This window comes from Rhinopithecus bieti, unplaced genomic scaffold (assembly GCF_001698545.2).
Source record: "Rhinopithecus bieti isolate Rb0 unplaced genomic scaffold, ASM169854v2 scaffold_2735, whole genome shotgun sequence".
Taxonomy (NCBI): domain Eukaryota; kingdom Metazoa; phylum Chordata; class Mammalia; order Primates; family Cercopithecidae; genus Rhinopithecus; species Rhinopithecus bieti.
Window position 1 is genome coordinate 799768 of NW_016804150.1, and position 22100 is coordinate 821867.

Sequence of the window (22100 nt, forward strand, 5' to 3'; positions counted from 1 at the left end):
ATAAATTCTAGTATGTTATGTTTCCATTTTTGTTTGTCTCTATTGTAGTTTTCTAATGTCCCATAATTTTTTTATCCATTAGTTGTTTAAGAGTGTATTGTTTAATATTTAATATTAAATTTGTGAATTTTCCAGTTTTTCTTCTGTTGTTGATTTCTAGATTTATCCTTTATGATTAGAAAATATAATTTATATAATATATATATCTATATATCTAAATCTATTGAGAATTAATTTGTGGTCTAAGATATAGTCTATCCTGGAAAATGACTTATGTGTACTTGAGAATAATGGATATTCTGTTGTTCTTAGGTGGAGTGTTCTACATATGTCTGCTAGATCTAATTGGTTTACTATGTTGTTAAGTCCTCTATTATTTTCTTATCTTTTGTCTGGCCTATTATTGAAAGTGGGGTACTGACATTTCCAAATATTATTGTACTACAATTTATTTCTCACATTAATTCTGTCAATTTTTGTTTCACATTTTTGATGATATATTATCAGATACATGAGTGTATATGAACGTTCATAATTGTTATATATTCTTATTTTATTGAACCATTAATATGCAATTACTTCTTTGTTTATTACACACATTTTTGATTAAAAGGTTTTTTTCCTTCTAATGTTAGCATAGTTACTCTCATTCCATTTTGGTTACTATTAAAACAGAATATTTTTTCTCTTCCACTTTCAACCTATCTGTTTTTTGATCTAATGGAAGTCCCTGTAAATAGCACAGAATTGGGCCATATATTTTTAATTTTTTTCTGCCAATTTCTGTATTTTAATAGAATGGTTTAATCCATTTACATGTAATGTAATGATTGATACAAAGAGATTGACTTATTTCATGTTTGGTATTTGTTTTCTGTATGGCTTACAGCTTTTTTATTTCTCCTTTTCTGCATTAATGTGTTATTTTATGCTTAATTTTTATAGTGAAAGGTTTCAATTCACTTATTTGCTTTTGTATATATGCTATATATAACTATTTTTTTTTTTTTTGTGGTTAACATTAAGACTACATTAAAGTCCAGAAGTTACAATATTCTAATTTGGATTTATACCAGCTTACCTATAACATGCAAAATCTCTGGCCCTTTACAGTTCCATCCTTGCCCCTTTTAGTTATTGATGTCACAAAATTTCGGTTACTTATGTCACAAAATGTAAACATGTTTTGAAACATAAATTAATTATTTTAAATGCATTAGTAACTTATGTAGAAAACAAAATACAGAGTTATAAACCAAAGTTACAATAATACTAACATTTAGCCTAATAATTATACTTAATATTTTAATCTCTTAGATCATGTGGAAAACAAAAAGTAAAGTTACAAGTTATGCTAAAGTAATACTAGTTTTTATACATGCCCATTTATTTACCTTTATTTATGTTTTTATTCTTCATATTTCTTTGAATTGCTGTCTAACATCCTTTTATTTCAACCTGTAGAACTCTAGCCCTTTTTTCAGGGCAAATCCTGTAGTAATAAACTACATTAGCCTTTATTTGTCTGGGAATGTCATAATTTTTCCATCACTTTCAAAAAATATGGTTTTATCAAAAGTAGCATTTTAGGTTGACTTTTTTTTTCTTTTAGCACCTTAAATATATCAGCCCACTGCTTTCTGCCTTTCCAAGTTTGTAATAAAAATAATCTGTTATAATCTTATTGAAAGTCAGTTGTATGTGGTGAGTCACTTATTTCTCTATGTTTTCAAGGGTTTCCCTTTTAATTATAATGTGTTTCAGCATGGGCTTCCTTTAGTTGTTTCTAATTTTGTTCTGTTGTTTGTGTGTGTGCTTCTTTGATATTTATATCTGTCATCAAAGTTGGAAAGTTTTCAGCCATTACTTCTTTAATAATCTCTATGCCTCTTTATCTCTCTCTTTTCCTACCAGAATTCCCTCAGTGTGCATCACATCAATTATCCTTGATGATATTCCACAAGTTTCTTAGACTCTGTTCACTTTTCTACAACTTTTTTCCTATATATCCTTAGACTTAATAATTTCAGCTGTTCTATCATCAAGTACACTGATTCTTTTATCTGTATGCTCACATCAGCCTTTGAATCCCTCTAGTAAATGTATTATTTCAATTATTATGCTTTTTAACACCATGCTTCCTTTTTAGTTTATTCTTTTTCTTTTATTGATATTTTCATTTTGTTCATATATTATTGTCTTGACTTCCATTATATTTTCCTTTAGTTCTCTGGACACTTTTAAGACAGCTATTTAAAAGTCATTGTATACTAGGTCTGCCATTTATTTCTTCTTGGGGAGCGTTTCTTTGTGTGTGTGTGTGTGTGTGTGTGTGTGTGTGTGTGTGTGTGTGTGTGTGTGAAACTTTCCTGTTTCATTGTATAACTCATGATTGTATTGAAAATTAGGCATTTGAATCTAGTAATGTGGTAGTTCTGAAACTCAGATTTGTAAACCTAAGACCTCAGGTTTTATTCTGAGCCTGTTCCTTTCCCTGGCCATGTGTTGTGATGTCTTTGCTTTTCTAATATATGCAGTGGCTTTTAAATGCCCTAGTCTTTAAAGTCTGTGTATTAGTGAGAGTTCTCTAGAGGGACAGAACATATATATGGACAGTTTCCTTGGTAAAAGGCCAGAGGTCTCATTGAGGAAGGATGGGAGAAAGACTGACAGCATAAATTTTTAGTAATGTAGTGGTGTCCTTTCTTAAGGGAACCCGGCCTCCACTTTATTCAAGGGGTTCTGGCTCTGTAAACTGGCTCAGGTCTGGAAATTGATTGAGGGGCTGTGATTTTCTGTTTTTATAATTCAAATTAGTATTTTGTCCATTTGACCTAGAAGTTTTCTGCTAGTGTTAATTAAGTAGGAATGAGGTAGGCAGGCTTCCTATCAATTTCACTTCTAGGAACACCGTGATTAATTAGCTAATGACAGAGCTCTACACAAGTCAGACTATTCTGATTCACACTTTACCTCTGCTGTCCATTACAGTAGCTATACCCACCAAGCCTTTGAAGTTGAGTGCTGCCACTTGGTCCCTGCTACCTCAGGATGTAGTTATTCCCATTGTATTTACATTTTGTGGTTGAGTGACCACAGTTCCCACTGCTAGATCTGACATACTGAGAAGAGCAATTACTGGGCTCTTTAAAGATGCAAGTGCTACCCTCATAAATCTATTTTGCAAGACATTAGTCAAGAGTACATCTTCAGGACCCTCCCAGTTGGGAAGAGTAGGTTTAAGGTGACTAATCCACTCTAACATTCCAATCTCCCTCAGCTTTTGAATCCCTTCCTCTACATTAAACCAAGGGAGATCAGACATTTCCAGCTCACTCACAATGGGCCATCTTTTAATCTATATTTCAGCTAACAAAGCACATAAACTATTAGAACCTTTTTAACTCCCTGTGCTGCAACATGAAATGCAGAGTCCCTACTTAGTGGATGCAAATCAATAAATTCAGCCTGATCCAATTCTATGTTCTTCCTCCATTATCCCACACCGTTAATATGCATTCCCATGCCTGTTCTACAGATTTCTGGGAAACAGAAGCAGTTCAAAATTAGAAAACTCAGTCAGTTCTTTCTGAGTATAGCACACCTCCTCATGGGTCACACTGTCAAACTCACCTCTTGGGGCCTGCCGAGACTTTAGTCTAGTTATAGGTCTAGAAGCAAACAGGGGTGTTGAGGGTGGCTCCTGAGGTGAATTGACATTATCTTTTCTGGCAACTGCTGCAGAGAAAGCCATCACTATTGCCTCAGGAAGCACAGGGTTTATTTTTTCAGGCAAAGGTGAAAGGTTAATGGCAGCATGGGTCGAAGAGGAGATGTTGCTACTAATGGGGATGGGGAAGCTGTTTCTTCTGGCAAAAATGTTCATCAGAGTTACAAACTCGGTGTCCCCAGCTTCATCAGGGTCCTCCCATACATCCCCGTTCCAAGTTACTGGGTCCCCAATCAATGCCCTCACTTTAACAGTAGACACCTGGTGAGGCTGTGCATGCACCTTTCATTGCAGGTCAGTCACTTGCATGATAAGAGCTTGTGTCTGTTTTTCCACAATTTCAGCTCTTTCTCTACAGGAGATAAGACTCTCACTCAGGACAATCTTAGCAGATGTGAGGCTCAGCATCTGCTTCTGAAGCTAGGAGATGGAATCCTGAGTTCATCATTGTCTTTCATCACTTTGTCCACTGAACTCAGGAGCAACCAACCAGCTTCATTATGGTCCTTGGTTCTTCACATATGGTCAAAGTTATCATGTATGGAGTCACTAAACTCCTCGCCACTCATGAGCAGTGAATCACTAGTGTCAAATGCCTTTATTTTGCATAACTCTCTAAACAGTTAATGCCAATGACTATCAGTGTTCTCCATAGTATTATAAGTAGAGGCCTTAACATTTTGGAGTCTAATCATATTACACAGCCAACTCCTAAAACCCCAAAACCAATGAAAGAGCTCCATCCTTAATATTCTGTTCCTCTAGAACCACTCCCGGTACCAAAAACTCATATACATATATATGAGTTTATTAAGTATTAATTCACAGGATCACAAGGTCCAACAATAGGCTGTCTGCAAACTGAGGAGTAAGGAGATCCAGTCCAAATCCCAAAACTGCAGAACTTGGAGTTCAATATTCCAGGACAGGAAGCATCCAGCATCAGAGAAAGATGTAGGCTAGGAGGTTAGACTGGTCTCGTCTTTTCACCTTTCCACCTGCTTTTTTTTATCTAGCCATGCTGGCAGCTGATCAGATGGTGCCTACTCAGATTAAGGGTGGGTCTGCCTTTTGCAGCGCACTGACTCAAATGTTAATCTCCTTTGGCAACATCCTCACTGACACATCTGGGATCAATACTTTGCATCCTTCAGTCCATTCAAGTTGACACTCAGTATTAATTATGACAGCTAGAAAACTGGGCTTGATGGAATCCTCTGTCAGAACATCTATGTTATGTGATTTTAGAGTGGTTGGACTGCCTACATCGTTAATTAAGTAGAAAGCTCAGTGCTTTCATAGAGGGTATTCCAAGGATCAGGGAGTAATATACTATTTTCCCCAAGGTCTATGTATGAAAATAGCATTGTATCACATCTCCTGTACTCTTTTAGTCAAATTAGTCATACAGACAAACCCATACTGAAAGACAAGAAACTGCAACTCTCAGTAGATGCAAAGAATCAGTGGCCATGTTAAATCAACCACATGTGTCTACTAAGTATTATAGTTTCTGGTTTTCTGGTATCCTTATGGTTTCTTAAATTTATCCACTCCGCTCATCCCTACTGACACATTCTTACTCTGGCTTTCATAACACATCACTTAATTAAGCTACACTGTAATCAGGATCAACTTGATGAAACCATTCAATAGTTCCTAATAGGGAAATATCCATTCTTGGCAAATTATACTACTGCATCTATGATCTTGCTGCGGCCTAGTTACGCAATGCTATTTCTTGATTTGTCATCCATCCCCAAAATTTACCCTAATCTTCAGACTGCATAAACTATTGAAAATTCTATGAAGAAAACAATTTGCCTTAACAGCTTATCTCCACTTATCTTTGAAGATTTTGTTCCAGTTTGACTTTTTTTTGAAGTCTTTACTGAACACTTCTCCATTCTAAGGTAAATTGACCACTTCCTTTTTCATACCCCATGGCTCCTTGTAATTATTTCTAGCATCATTGTTTCTTGGCATTTATCTTTACATAACTGTATGCACTTGTCTTTAAGCACATTAAAAGTAATGTGTTTATCATTGTGTCTTGGTCATATTTGTAATCGCCTGCCTCATTTGGTACCTTCATTGACACCTAAGAATTTTTAGTTAGGTAAACAACTATAGAATAATGAGAGAACATGTCTTCCCCCTTCATATTGAGTCAAGTAGATAGGCTGCCAGGAAGCAAACACATGGTGAAGAAGAAAATGTAAACACACAAACAAATTTCAGATATTGAGAAAGAATACAAAATTCAAGACAAAGTATAAGACTTGGGCTAAAATACTGACTTCAGAATGTGAATAAGAATGAACAACATCTTAAACTTTTTAAAAAATGAGGACCTCTGGCAAGAGCTAATTTAAGAGACAATCACTTATTGTCCAAGTTGAGTTATAAATCAAGACATCTTTAAACCGAAATGAACATGCATTTGTGTTCTACGTAAACAATGACAATGATTCAAATTAGTCTACTTGGTTATTATGTTTTGAAAGCAAATGACAAGTACCTCCATCCCAAGAAGCTTAGATAAAAGAGATGCAAGATGGGATCTATTGTACAAAAGTGTAACTCAGCTTCAAGGACAACTGTCACCAAGGACTTGAAAATACGAGAACTCTCCTTTTCTTCTGGTGTCTTAAACCTTATTTCTTTCTGAATATACTTCATTTTCTCAGGTCAGCTCTATGTTGGATAGGAAATAGGGCCCCTAGTAGACCCCATCTTTCTTCATAACACCACCTATGGGAGAGTATAACTTTTTTTCTCTCTTTCTCTCTGATGCTAAGTGCACAGATCCTGAAAGTCTTTCAATAGGTACAATTTATACACATGCTCACTGCAAGATGAATATTTAGACTGGAGGTAAGGATTAATTGTGCTGTTTTACAGCGCTTAATTCAAATGTACACTATGAGCTGATCAATAATGGAAAGAAAGGCAGGGTCCAAAGAAAGATTATAATTATTGAAATCATGCATAGCGGAAGCAAACTTTTCCACCAAAGGAAAATTACTGTTATAGAAAGACAACAACTGATATACACTACATATCTTGTATCAGCTAGAAAATTAATTTGGCTGATACAATAACAGAGAAACAAAGTAACAACTTCAATAAAATATATTTTTTCTTCTCTTCATAAAATTGCAGTGATAGGCAGCCCAGCATTGTGATGTAGTATCACGATGATCTAATTGACCACAGCTCCTTATGTCTTTCTGTTGTGTTTTCTTATTATGTAGTTTTCCATTTGCAAGCTCTTTTCACACCCTCAAGATGATTGCTGGAGGTCCAGTATTTACGCATGTAATTCATGTTGAATGAAGGGAGAAATTAGCAAGAGAATAAAAAGGAATTGGTTACCAGAGACAGATTTAGGAGCTTTCACAAAAGACTTACCCAATGCTGGAAAATTCTTAGGTAGGTTCATTGTGTTCTAAGAATGTAGTGAATCCATAATAAAAGAAATAACATAAGAATGGATAGTGGACAAGCCACTAGCCATCTCTGCCACATGTCCCAGTTTCTCTGATAAGATTTATCATAAAGCTTACAATATAAAGTTTTATATTAAGAAGTAAGAAATACATTTTAAGTAAATTTTACATTAGATATAAAACAAGTCAAAACTTAAATCATAATTCTAAAATATTATTTTGTCATTCTAAAATATTCACAGTCTGAGTTCTTTGTCTTTTTCTTAGACTGGGTAAATCAAATCAATATTCTCTACTATTGGCAAATAGTTGTCCATAATCATGAACATGTGTATATGTGCAAGAAAGGCTACATACCAAGAGAACTGTATATAAACTTCATTTTCCAAAATTATTCCTTCAACACCTTTTATGAAGATGAATGCAAACTACCCTGCAATTTTTATATTTTTCTCTTCCAATTAGGAAAGGAAAAGCTACATGAAACATGACACCTTTTGTGCCAACAAGTGTGTTATTTTAGATTTTATTATTATCCTCATTTAGAGACACAAAAATTTTGCTTATAAACATTTCCAAATGTCTTGCAAATACTGCAACTTGGGGGTGATATTTGAAAATACCAATTAAACAGAGATTTTGTATATGCCATGTTCTTTAACAGAAAATTGTTAAAAAACATTCTGGATCCAAAGGAAACTGATTTTTATGATATTTGCTTATTGATATGTTACTGCCTCATAAAGCTTATAAATAATAGGATCAACTATTACAGAAATCATCATGCCTAAAAAAATAGGTCAAGTCCTTCTGAGTTACCTACCCCCCAGAAGATTCAGCATTCTGGCTATTCACTGAGTCAAACTATTTACAGTGATTAATTTGTCAAATACCTAGACAGAAGAAAGTGACATGACGGTTTTCAAGCTACAGGCTACAATCACATATTTTACAAATAATCATACCTCAGAAAAATACTTCTGTTTTTGGCAGGAACATCATGATTTAGAGCGAATGCATTCCACTACAGAGGATGGGGAGGAAGGATTCCTATAGTTATCCTTTCATGAGTAAATTGGCACCAATTTCAGGAAAAATTAGGCATGCTTGCTGAAAAATGGAGTGAAAATTTTCTGTCTGCCAATCTCATAACCAAAAGAGTTCACTTACATTATTCACAATTTTTTTCCTATGGATTGATAATGCTGTCCTCAGATGAAACTATAGTGGAAAAGGATAAAGAAGACCCCATGTAAAACCTTGTCAAACAATGTCTACATATTTCTAGGTATTTTGTGTGTGTGTGTGTGTGTGTGTGTGTCTGTGTGTGCGTGTGTGCATGTGCACATGCAGAGTTGAGTAAGTAGAATTTGAACATCAATGGTGACAACCTTCTGAAGTAAATTCCCCATTGTTGTTTGTCTTTCCTTTATTCTCTTCTTCCTTAGCCACCAAGCATTTGTATAGCACAGGCATCATTTTGACTTTCAAGAGCCTATAACTCTAAAGGAGGAAGCCTTCTTTCTAATTGGAAGAGCTGTTGTTCCAAGAGTGTTGTGCGTACTCATGTTGTTTTTCTTTCTTTCTAACTTCTCACTGTTTGTCCCAGAGTTGCAGGAAAAACACAGAAGATCAAGGTAAAGTCCCACCTTTCTGGCCAGAGAACCAAAAGATGATCCCAGGGTGCAAGAAAATATCAGAAAGATTGTGGAGAGAAAGAAGCTTGGAAAAGAGCCCCCTTTTTGAAATTATTTATTTATTCTTTATTTGTGTATCCATGGACTGACCCTATGCAGCCTAGGTTAGACTTTGAGAATGGAACTTAAATAAAGACTACTTCTCAGATCACAGATTTTCCACTGGGTGGTGCATATGTGACAGGTCTGAAGAGCATTGTAGCTATTGAAACTCCAACACACAGAAGGCAACTTGAAATTGTGGTATAAATCCAACTGAGTCAATTGCCTGCTAAAACAAAAATATCAACACTTTCTATAGGATTTAAATAGACTCAGAGTCTCAAATATAATATGCAAAATGTCTAGGGTAAAATCCAAATTATTCAATGAAACAAAAATTGGGAAAAATCTCAGATTGCTTGGGAAAAGACATGCAACAGAGGCCAAAGCAGAGATGACAAGGATGTTACAATTATCTAGTACAGACTTTAAACCAGCTGTTATAAAAAATGCTTCAACAAGAAAGGGTAAATATCTTGGAGTAAATGAAAAGTGTAAATCTCGGCAAAGAAGTAGAAGGTATAGGAAGTCAATGGAAATCTTATAATTGAACTATATAGTAACTGAAATAAAAACTTACTAGTTAAGCTCAAGAACCAAATGAAAATGATTAAGGAAAGTGTCAGTGAAATTGAAGATGAATGAAGGGAAATTATGTAATCTGAACAGTGTAATTTTTTTAGTGAAAATAATGAGAAAAGCTTTAGAGCCTTCTGGTACACTATCAAAAATTATAATATATCATAATCTCCAAGGAAAAAAAAGACAACGTATGGAGAAAAAAGCCTGAAAATTTGTTGAAAGATATAAACCAGATGCAAGGAGTTCAATGTCTCCACAAAAAGATAAAGGAACCCATGTCCAGTTATATCTTAGCCAAACTGATGAAAACTAAATACAAAGAAAATACCTTGCAAATAGCCCTCCCAAAATGACACATTATTTATAAGAAGAAATGATAACAATGACTGGATTTTTCATCAGAAACTGTGGAGGCCAGAAGTAAGTGGAGCAGCATTTGTAAAGTGTCAAAAAGAAGTCACCTCAGAATTCTGTATCCAGATAAAATGACTTTCAGGAATGATGATAAAATAAAGATATTCTCAAACGCAGAAAATCTTAGAGAATTTGTTGCCAGCAGATGTGCTCTCAAATAATTACTAAAGTAAGTTTTTAAGATAGAAAGAAAACGTTACCAAAGGAAATTTGGAACATCAGGTATGAAAGAGGATGCTACGGTATGAATATTTGTTCCCTCCAAAATGCATGTTTAATTTTAATCTTCAAGTGGCAATATTGAGATGTGGGGCATTTAAGAGGTGCTTATATCATGAGGGCTCTGCCATTATAAATGGATAAACCCATTTATGGATTAATGGATTAATGGGCTAATGGATTAAGGAGTTACCATGAAAGGGTAACTGGTGGCTGTATAAAATGAGGAAGAGAGACCCAAGCTAGTATGTCAGACCATTAGCATTGATATGGTTTTGCTCTGTGTCTCCATCCAAATCTCACCTTGAATTGTAATAATTCCCACATGTTGTGGGAGGTACCTGGTGGGAGGTAACTGAATCATGGAGGTGGGTCTTCCTCATGCTGTTCTCTTGATAGTGAATAAGTCTCACAAGATCTGATGATTTTATAAAGTTGAGGTCCCTTGCACATGCCCCTTGCCTTTTGCCATGTAAGGTGTGACTTTGCTCCTCATTCAACTTCTGCCATGATTGTGAGGCCTCCCCAGCCATGTGGAACTGTTAGTCCACTAAACCTCTTTCATTTATAAGTTGCCCAGTCTTGGGTATGTCTTTATTAGCAGTGTGAGAAAAGCCTAATACAAGCATGCTTAGCCCCCTCGTCATGTGATATTCTGCACTGCTTTGAGACTATAGAGGATCTCTACCAGCAAGAAGGGTCTCACCAGATGTGGCCCCTGGACCTTGGACAGCCTCCATAATTGCAATAAATGAATTTATTTTCTTTATTAATTATTTAATTTCAGCATATTAAAAGGAAAAGAAAACTAAGATGAACAACAGAAATGGTAAATATCTGGATATTTACCAAAAAGTGACTGAGACAGTTCTCAATCATTTGGAGATTTATTTAGCCAAGGTTAAGAACCTGCCCAGAAAATCACAACTAACAGAAGCGTCTATGACCTATGCTTTTTCCAAAGGAGGTTTGGGGAACTTAGATATTTAAAAAGCAAAGGGCAAGCAGGAGGGGAAAAAAAGGGGCAGGGTGGAGAGTGAGACAAATGGTTATATTATTGAGAGACTCTGATTTGCCTCAGTAAATTGACATTTTACATGTGAATAGAAGATACAGAGGAAAAAGTCAATTTTACATTGTCACAGCTCAGTAAATCTACATTTTACATATAATAAAGTAAACAAGTGAAAAGTGGGGGAACAGCAAATGAGTCTATGACACAAGGTTGTGAAATTATAGCTAACTGCTTGGGGACAAAAAGGAAGACACTATTGGTGACTTAGTTTCCAAGCTTACTTTCCCTTTGGCAGAGTGAGTTTGAGGTCCTGAGATACTTTCTTTCACAATATAATGGCATATTCTTTCCTTTTCTAGTTCTTTAATGTATGTCTTATGATTGAGGTTTAAAAGAAACTATAAAATTGTCTGATGGAGTTCAATGTACATATTTTAATACATAAAGAACCTATTTGGTAGAAACTTTATATACTTCACTTTATATATACAATACAAAAAATATTACTCAGACTGTAAAAGGTAAAGGATGTATATTGCAATCTAGTCACTGTATATTTTAGTGACTACAATCTATCATTGAAACAAATGTATATTCAAGATCTATTTAAATAAGACATTAGGTACACTAACAATATTCAAGTAACCCAGAAAAAGATAGAAGAAAACAGAAGGAATAAAAAACACAGAAATCAGAGAGGGTAGGACTTCTAGAATGACTAAGTATGGACTTTAGCAAATCCTTTGTGTCTGGAGTTGGTTCCTTCCAGTGGGTTCGTGGTCTTGCTGACTTCAAGAATGAAGCCACAGACCTTTGCAGTGAGTATTACAGCTCTTACAGGTGGCATGGACCCAAAGAGTGAGCAGCAGAAAGATTTATTGTGAAGAGTGAAAGAACAAAGCTTTCACAGTGTGGAAGGGGACCCGAGTGGGTTGCTGCTGCTGACTGGCAGTGACAGCTGCCAGGTGACCAGCTTTTATTCCCTTATTTGTCCCTGCCCATGTCCTGCTGATTGGTCCATTTTACAGAGTGCTGATTGGTCCACTGTACAGAGTGCTGATTGGTGCATTTTACAAACCTCTAGCTAGCTGCAGAGCACTGATTGGTGTGTTTTACAGTCCTAATTACAGAGTGCTGATTGGTGCATTTTACAGTCCTCTTGTAAGACAAAAAAGTTCTCCAAGTCCCCACTGGACCCAGGAAGTCCAGCTGGCTTCACCTTTCAATCCCCCTTCTAAACAGGATACCCCAAATGCTGTTGGGAATTGGGTGATCACCATTCTAGTTACTTCCTGCTGGATAGGGGCAAAGAAGGGGCCCTGCAGTGGTAGTGGCCTCCAGAGAGGAACTCCCTAGGCCAGCCAAAGGGCCAGTGGGTCGATCCAGGGGTCCTTGGTAAAACTTGTGAGTTGAGCTTATTTGGAGTTCCATTTGTAAGACCATCTGTAGCATGATGGCCTCCATCCTGGAGGAAGCAAATTTGACAAGGAGGTTAAAAACACAGGGCCAGAAGGTGAGTGATAGCAAGATGGCTGTCACGGGACCTAGAAAGGGGAGAAGTCATGCCGCCCAACTCCAGAGGTTGGTATAAGAGTTTGAAAGGTGTTGTCTGGTTTCAGAAGCCTTTTCCTTTTAACTCCAGGTGGTGTCTCGTACTATCTTTGACTGGTTCGTGTAAAAACAATACTCTTCCCCTATGAAGGTGCAAAGTCCTCCTTTCTCAGCAGTGAGGGGGTCTAGGCTTCAGCAGTTTTAGAGAGTCAAGACTGCCAAAGAGTCTATTTGGCATTGTAGAGTAAGGATAGATTTTGTTATTTCTTGCAAACTGTCTGAGAAGTCCTTTGAGTGTGTGTGGTAGTAGGATAATGAAGTATATAAACCTGCTACTCTGGTTTCTGTAGCAGCAGCCATTCCTAACCCTATAAATAGGGGTATTAGTTGTATGGCCCTGTGCTGATGGACTTGAGTTTTGAGGGGCACGGATAGGGTATGATTTCCACAAGATTGGAAGTTAGGATAATATGTGTTACACTGTTAACTTTTAGCAAACATTTGTTGAAAATCTTGTAAGTTTAGGATTTCAATTATTCTTTGCTATTAATAAGACCTCGTTCAGTCCATTTAAACTTAGAATTGGTATAGATGGCTCTTTCTTGATTCTATAAGTACTTTAAGGTTTGAGTGCAAACAGTTCACACATTTGAGCAGACCAATTATTAGGCAATTTTCCTAACCCTGTTTCTACAAGAGTTTCCTTATCACTTATTGAATACTCATTGTATCTTTCTCCCTTAATCGCCTGGGAGGAAACATCTATCATCCTGTCCTGAAGGGAGTTCCTCCTAGATCTGGTCGGACCTTTGTATGGTAAAGGAAACCTGCTGGGTTAAGGATTTTTGATAGGAAGGCTATGGGTTGTTGGTGGCTTCAGTGCTTTAATTGACAACAAGGTGGTATTAGAGTATTATAGGGTCATGGAGAAGACCTTCAATTATCAATTATAGGTTTTAAATTTACCCTGGCTTCTAAAGGAATAGGGTACACTGTTTTTTATTTACTACTTCTCTCTCAATCTCTCTCTATCTCTTTCTCTCTTTGACTTTCTGTCTTTTCCCTCTCTCTCTTTTTCCTTTCTGCTGGACTTTTCCTGCCTCTGCCCACCGCTTATGCTGCTGTTCTCCCCTCTTCCCTTTTTGATGGCTTCAGCAGTATAATACTGCCACCTCCTTGGGTTTTTGCACTGCATGCAATAACTCTACAATTTCGTTGTGTTATTTATTGGAGGTTCCCCCAGAGGTTAGGAACTCCCTTTCTTTCCATATTACAGCATGAGCATGTAGGATTAAATAAGCATACTTGCTATCTGTATACACATTTATTCTTTTTCCCTTTCCCAGTTCTAAGGCTCAGGTAAGTGCCACTAGTTCTGCTAACTGGGTGCTGGTCCCTGGGGGACGAGGCTTACTTTCAAGTACTGTTACATCACTAACTATGGTATAACCTGCCCTTCCTATCCTATTATCCATAAATGAACTTCTATTGGTATATAGGTTAAGGTCAGGATTAGCTAAGGGGACTTTTAAGAGATTCTCTCAGGCGGCATAAGTCTGGACTATAATTTGTTGGCAGTCATGCTTGATTGGTTCTCCATCCTCTGGGAGAAAACTAACAGGGTTGAGGGCTTCATACATGCATAGTTGAAGCACCAGTCCCTCAAGGAGTAGTGCCTGGTATCTAAGCAGGCAGTTCTCTGATAGTCATAAAATTCCTTTGGCACCTAGTATGCCATATACATCATGAGTAGTCCATACTGTGAGATTCTTTCCTTGTATTATTTTGATAGCCTCTGACACTAAGATGGCTACCCCCGTAACTACTCATAAACAGTGAGGCCATCCTTTTGCTACCACATCAATTTCCTTACTTAGGTATGCCACTGGTTGTGGGGTTGTCCCACTAGTCTGAGTAAGGACTCCAAGAGCCATTCTTGCTCTCTCTGTGACATATAAAGAGAAGTTTTGTCCTGTGGGAAAGCTTAAAGCTGAAGCATGTACTAGGGCCTGCTTTAAGGTTTTGAAGGCTGTTTCTGCCTCTAGTTCCCATTCTACTAGGTGACTATTTACGTTCTGGGTCTCCTTGGTTAGAGTATACAGTAGCCTGGCCATCTTGCTATATCTGGGGATCCATAGTTGGCAAATACCAGTGATTCCAAGGAACCCCCCACAACTATTTTAATGTCTTAGGGTGAGGATAAGTCAGTAGAGGCTGTATCCGTTCCTTGCTGAGGGTCCTGGTTCCTCTGGCTAAGGTTAGGACTAGATATTTGACTTGTTATAGGCAGAATTGGGCCTTAGATTTAAACACCATGTACCCTTGATTAGCTAGAAAGTTTAAGAGATCTAGATAGCCTGCTGACATGAGGCTTCTGAACTCATAACCAAAAGTAAATCATCCACATACTGAAGACCCAGAGTGCCTGAACTTGAGAAGTGACCTAGATCTTGGGCCAGTGCCTGACCAAACAGATGAGGGCTATCCCTAAACCCTTGGGGCAAGACCGTCCCTGTAACTTGGGATATGTGGTCTGTGGGATCTTCAAAGGCAAAGAGAAACTGGGAGTCAGAGTGCAGGGGAATGCAGAAGACATCCTTGAGGTCCAGACCAGTGAACCATTCTGCTTCCTCTGGTATTTGAGAGAGCAGGGTATAGGGGTTGGGTACAACTGGATATAGAGGAATTACTGCCTCATTGATGAGTCTAAGATCTTGCACTAGTCTCCACTGACCATTCAGCTTTTATACTTCTAGAATTTGGGTGTTGCAGGGACTGCTGCATTTTCTTACTAAGCCTTGAGCATTTAAATGTCTAACAATATCCTGTAATCCTTTATGAGCTTCATGCCTTAAGGGATAGTGCCTTTGATAAGGAAAAGTAGTGGGATCTTTTTGCCTGATTTGGACTGGTTGGGCTTTTTTTTTTTTTTTTTTTTTTTTTTTTTTTTTTTGCCCTTCCAAATTGCCCATACAATGCCCAGACTTTAGGGTTGATTCACTGCTCAAGTAGGGGACAAAAAATGGGTAACTCTTCTTCATATTCTTGTAGATAATAGCTCTAGCTGTGGCTAATATGTTGCTTCCTAATAAGGGTATGGGATTTTCAGGCATAACAAGAAAGACGTGAAAAGAGCAAAGTCTCCCAATTACAACTGAGGAGATGGGAGAAATACCTGGTTACAGACTGTCCCAGGATTCCTCAGATGGTAACGGACTTTGAGGACAGCCATCCAGAGCAAGAGGTTAACACTGAGAAAGCTGTGCCAGTGTCCAGGAGAAAGTCAATTTCCTGACCCTCAATGGTTAAACGTACCCAGGGCTCAGTGAGGGTAATAACATGAGCTGGCACTTGTCACAGGCACCCTCAGTCCTGTTGTTGGATCATCTGGTTGGGGGCTTCTGGCTCAGAGTACCTTTGTCCTCTGGGCCAGTGTGCCTTCCAGTGATTGCCTCAGCATAATAGACACGGGCAAGGGGGCAGCTTGTTTCTCATTGGACAATCTTTTTTAAAGTGTCCTTGCAAACCACACTGATAACAAGCCCCACTGGATGATTGGCCTGCTCCATTTTCTCTCCTCTCTGAACCACCAAGGTTTGTTTGTCTGAGGGCTATGACTAAGGCTGTGGCCTTTCTCTGATCTCGCTTTTCCTTTTTGACCTGTTCTTGGCCCCTGTTATAGAACACTGAGGTTGCTAGGTTTAATAATGCCTCCAAATTTTCTTCAGGGCTCAGGGCTCACTTTTAGAGCTTTCTCCTGATATCTGCAGCTTATTGGGTAATAAACTTATCTTTGAGGATCAATTGACACTTGAGGGAGTCAGGTGACAGGGGAGTAAATTTTCTTAAGGCCTCCCATAGCTACTCGAGGAATGCAGAAGGATTTTCTCCCTTTCTCTGAGTTATGGTGAACATCATTGAGTAATTCATGGGGTTTTTCCTAATTCTTCTTAGTCCTTCTAGAACACAGGTCAACAGATGATTGTGACTCCAGTTCCCATGATCTCAGTCGAGGTCCCAGTGGGGATCCATACTGGGGATGACTTGCTGACTGGTAGGGAATTTGTCCTTTCCCAGGTATCTCCAAACTCTCAGGCTGTAACTAAAGCTGCATTCTTTTCATTAAAGGCCATGGTTTGATCTAACAATAGCATGACATCTCTCCAAGTGAGGTCGAAGGTTTGCCCTAGACCCTGTAGGGCATCTATATACCTATCAGGATCATCTGAAAGCTTTTCTAGATCTACCTTGATCTGCTTTAAATCAGAGAGGAAGAAGGGGACATGTACCTGGGTTGGGCCAAATTCCCCTCCCCCTACATCTTGAAGGGGGCATAACTGATGGCCAGGGGGGTTTTATGGTTATTTGGAGATTTCTTTGCTTGTTTCCTTCTGAGCAAGGGAGAATAGAGGAGGCTTATCATTAATGGGAAGGGGAGCTATAGGGAGGCTAGGATATGGAGGTAAGCTGAGAGGTCCTCTTGTGGGATGTAAATTGCAAGCTTTGCATAGTTGTAGATTCTCCTTCAATGAATTGACAGCTTGGACATCAGGTATTTCACTCCATTTGCCTTCCCTCTTACAAAAAAGGTCAAGCTGCAGCATAGTATTATAATTTATACTTCCCTCAGGTGGCCATTTTTCCCCATCAGAGAGAATATTGGGGCCAGGCCATAGTGCAGAAAAAAGTGAGTCACCTCTTTTTCAGGGTTTGCTGGTCAAATTGGTCCTAATTGCTTAGGATGCATTTCAAGGGTGAACTTGTTGGTGCCTGAGGGTTTCCCATGTGAAATAAAAACTGCCCATGGTTTTGGTTTGTTTGTTTTTCCCCCCTTGCCCAAGAACCCGCAACGGTCCCTGGACCCTGCTGATTGGAACAGTTGTGCTCACTGACACAGCAGCAGAAACACTAGTTTTCCTACTAGACCACAAGGAGGACCAAGAAAGGTCAGATTTAGTGGCCCTTACTGGCACATTCTCAAAAACCTGTTACAGTCCTAAGTGTTTTCTCCTGTTAGCATTGGGACTTTATCCCTGTCCTATAAAGATGATATACCTCAAAAATGGAGTGGAGGGCCATACCCTGAGGGAGGGAAGGGATCTCCAGGGTTGGAAGAGTGACACTTTTTGTCCTCATTTCTCACCATACGAATAGGAAGGATGTCATTTCTGAGGCTCCCCATATCCTAGCTTCAGAAATAGCCTTTGTTAGGCCTGCTAGTCTGAGGAAGGGTCCTAAATTTCCAGATAGTCCCCTCCACACTGGGGCTTTTGGGAAAAATTATGTCTTTCTGATTGGTGAGACTGGCTGCCTAAAGAAAGGAACAGAGTCCTGAAATGTATACTAGAAATCATTCTTATAGGAGAAACGAGAAAAGCACCAGAAATAGGGAGTGGTTTTTAGAAGCGGGACTAGCCATGGAGAAGAAAGGTGGGAGGAAATTTGTCTGACAGGCGTTACGACCCAGGAGGCAAGGGTCAGGATAGATAGGATAGATGGGCGAGTCTTGCTTGGGCGACTTGACTCTGAGAGTTCCACTCACGGCTGCAGGGTCAACCAACTCTTTGTTGGGAACCCTGAGCTGAATGGCTTTCCTCTCTGTCAATCCTCAGCTCAGCCAGGAAGAACAGGAAAAGCAGGGGCTTGTTCCAGACAAACCAAGCTCCCAAAGTCGGGGGTTGTTATACAGCCCTTTCCCAGAAAGCCTTACACCCATGTCTGTAGTCCAGTGGTCGTGCTAGTCACTTTTAACTGGCCAAAAGGTGCCCAGTGTTTAGCTCCCAAATTCTAAGGAAAAATAGGACAGAATAGCAAGTGAAAGGGGTCCAGTGGTACTCACCGCTTGGCGATAGTCCCATCTGGGTCGCCAAGATATGTCCAGAGTTGGTTCCTTCTGGTGGGTTTGTGGTTTCACTGATTTCAAGAATTGAGCCCCAGACCTTCACAGTGAATGTTACAGCTCTTAAAGATGGCACAGACCCAAAGAGTGAGCAGTAGCAAGATTTATTTTGAAGAGTGAAAGAAGAAAGCTTCCACAGCGTTGAAGGGGACCCAAGCAGGTTGCCTCTGCTGGCTGGGGTGGCCAGCTTTTATTCTCTTATTTGTCCCCACTCACATTCTACTGATTGGTCCATTTTACAGAGTGCTGACTGGTCCGTTTTACAGAGCACTGATTGAGCCATTTTACAGGGTGCTGATTGGTCCATTTTATAAACCTCTAGCTATCCACAGAGCGCTGATTGGTGCGTTTTTACAAAGTGCTGATTGGTACATTTTACAAACCTCTCACTAGCCACAGGGCACTGATTGGTGCATTTTACAATCCTAGCTACAGACTGCTGACTGGTGCATTTTACAATCCTCTTATAAGACAGAAAAGTTCTCCAAGTCCCCACCCAACCATGAAGTCCAGCTGGCTTCACTTCTCACTTTCTTCAAAATGAAATTTAAATCATATAAAACTATCAAAAATAGCCATTTAAAGAGTCTGAAGTTGATCAAAGTTCTGTAGCAAAATGTGAAGCATTTCTTCAAGAAAACTGAGCCTCAATAAGAACAGTGGGAGTCTGTGACTTTGTAGTCTGAGTCTACTCTCAACCACCCCCAATCCCCAGATCCAGATCCATGACACAGGTGGTAACAAGAAAGCAGAAGGAGACTCACTTTATTTGGAGAAGGATGCTAAAAACGTCATGACCTGGGGTATTGCCGAAACCAATAGAGAGCTCAGCAGCAAATGGTCAGGGTAAGCAATAGGTTAGCAGATCAGCTTGAAATTTAACAGGGAAACCTGGGGAATAAGACAGTCAAAGCCAGCCTTGATGGAATCCTAAACTGGAAGGTTATGGCATAGACAAGGCTACACAGACACTCAGGAGAGACTGGACAGGGCTTTAATGAGCAAATTACAGATGGTTAAATGTGAGACCTTGAGAACACAGACTGTAAAATAAAGAAGGCATGTGCTTGTAAACTCCCTGTAATACTGAATTTGGTGCTGAGATGATCTGTTAGTCTAATTTGTATTGATTTTATGTATTACTTTCCATTTTGACACAAATTGGCTCAAAGTTATATCATCTTAAAAATCTAGGTCCTTTAATGTTTTATTTAAAACAGAAAACGTTTTGTGTAATTTTAGGGATTATTATTTGTTAGTTGTGCTAGTAAAAACTATCCAATAATGTATATCACCAATTTTTCCTCAGTGTTATAAGTGAACTCTATCAGAAATAAATTATAGAAACTGAGGACAAATGAAAAGTGACTTGCATAAAATGGAGAGTGAAACAACTTCACATATGACTCTATTGGAGCTTGTGAAGCAGGGTACTCACATTTTCTCTGGAAATAGTTGCAAAAATCAGGGAAAAGTAAAGAACACTAGATCTGGTAACAATAGTTGTCAGAAATTAAAATCTTTATAATAGAATACTGCTACAAAAAAGGGATAGTCCAGAGGGTGTCATTCAATGAATACAGGTATGAAAATGTGTGTTTGGGCCCTGTGGTTTCTGACTAGCCAATCCCCTGGGTAACCTGCCTTGCTAACTTCTGGTTTACCTATTAACGGGAAATTTTTTTACCTGGAAACTCTTGTCCCTATCTTTTTTCTATTACACTTTAAGAGTTTACTTCTATTGGAAATCCTTCTGTAATTCTTGCTTTTGTATTTCTACACAATTGAATGTTTAAAATAGGACTTATTTCAGAAAATGTATTGACTGGCAAGCTCCTGTATTAGTAGGTAAGGAAACACAGTTGTGACTTTGCGAAGCAGTCAGATGTGGGTTTGGAATTCAACTTCACCAATTATGAGTCGTATTGATACCTTCAAGCTTCATTTTTCTCATCCATAAAAGGAAATAACATCTACTCTACAGGGTTATTGTGAAAATTAAATAAGATAAATTATGTATAATGACTAGCACAATTCTTGATAGATAAATGGGAACTATAATTGTAATTAAAAATAGATGTTGTAGCTCAAGGCTTTCACATAATGATGTTTTGAAGTGCTGTTTTGTTTACCAGTTCTTTTGAATTTCTTATGTCTTTTTCCAGGGGCAAGACTATCATCTCAATAGTAGTTATGCTATGTTTAAGTAATCTGCATCTTCACTTGTTTGTTCCTCAAAGTATCCAGAGTTTGCCAATAAATATATTGTATCTATGTACCAAATGAATTCATAAAAAAATTATATCCCATAGTAGACAAAAGCTCTGAAATAATGATTATCTAAATCATTGACTCAAAAATTATGCATGTACATATATGGACACACACATATATATCTGTATATAGGGATATAATATAAATGCATTAAAAACTTTGAGTGTATTTATATTTTTATTTTTTTGAACAAACTATGGTCTAAACCCTACCCATAAAGGACAAACACACAATTACATATTCACATACATACACACACCAGGAATAGTATCATAATCAGAGGACATCAAAGAAATATCTTTGTCTCACAATACTGCTTTCCAACTTGAAGACAGCACTGGAGATGGCTCCACAGCTGTACATGAGGAAGTGAGCCAAGATAGTCTCAAGCGGATAAAATAATCCAGATGTCACTGCTACTGCCGAGGAGACATACTCCAGAGGTTGTCATCTGGGCACTACCACTGCCAAAAATATTGCCTTGGCCACAGTTATTGGTTTTCTTGCTGGAGGATGATGGAGCAAGAAAACATTTGAAAGTCTTGCCAAAACAGTTGGAGGCAGCTACAAATGAGTAAATATTAGTGTAAAAGTCACTGCTCAATTTGCTTTGTCACAACTGTAATAGTTTGCTTACATATATTAAAATCATCAATGTACTGCATTGCACGATTTCAAATCTTATAAACTTTGACCAGTTATTGGTTGAACTTACTAATGATGTATTTGACATATGTTGATCTAGGAAGGTCAAGTATTTCAAAACTGAACTTTGAGACACAGTTCCAAAAGTGTGATCTCTATCCCTACATTTCACCAAAATTAGTATTTGTCTACAGATAATTCATTATATTTATATCTCCTTATATTTATAAGTTGTGCTTAACTAACTGTATTCCTTGTAGTAAGTGTTCAAAACATGCTGTTGAGATGACGTGAAATAGAACAAAATTGATTTAAACTGAGTAGAATCGAATTACTTCTAAGTAATTGGCCCTATGAATTAGCTTTTGGTCTTTGATTGTGCTATGACCCTCACACTGGCAAACATATTTTATTGTTGGGCATTTATAATTTTTTACATATATTAATATGCAGAAAGAAATAAAAGTGAAAAACGGTGTGGGTCAGGTACCTGAATTAATACACTACCACAAAGATTCATGATGGTTAATTTCTTTTTTAAGTTAATATTTAATGTGTGGACAAATTACACTAAAATTTT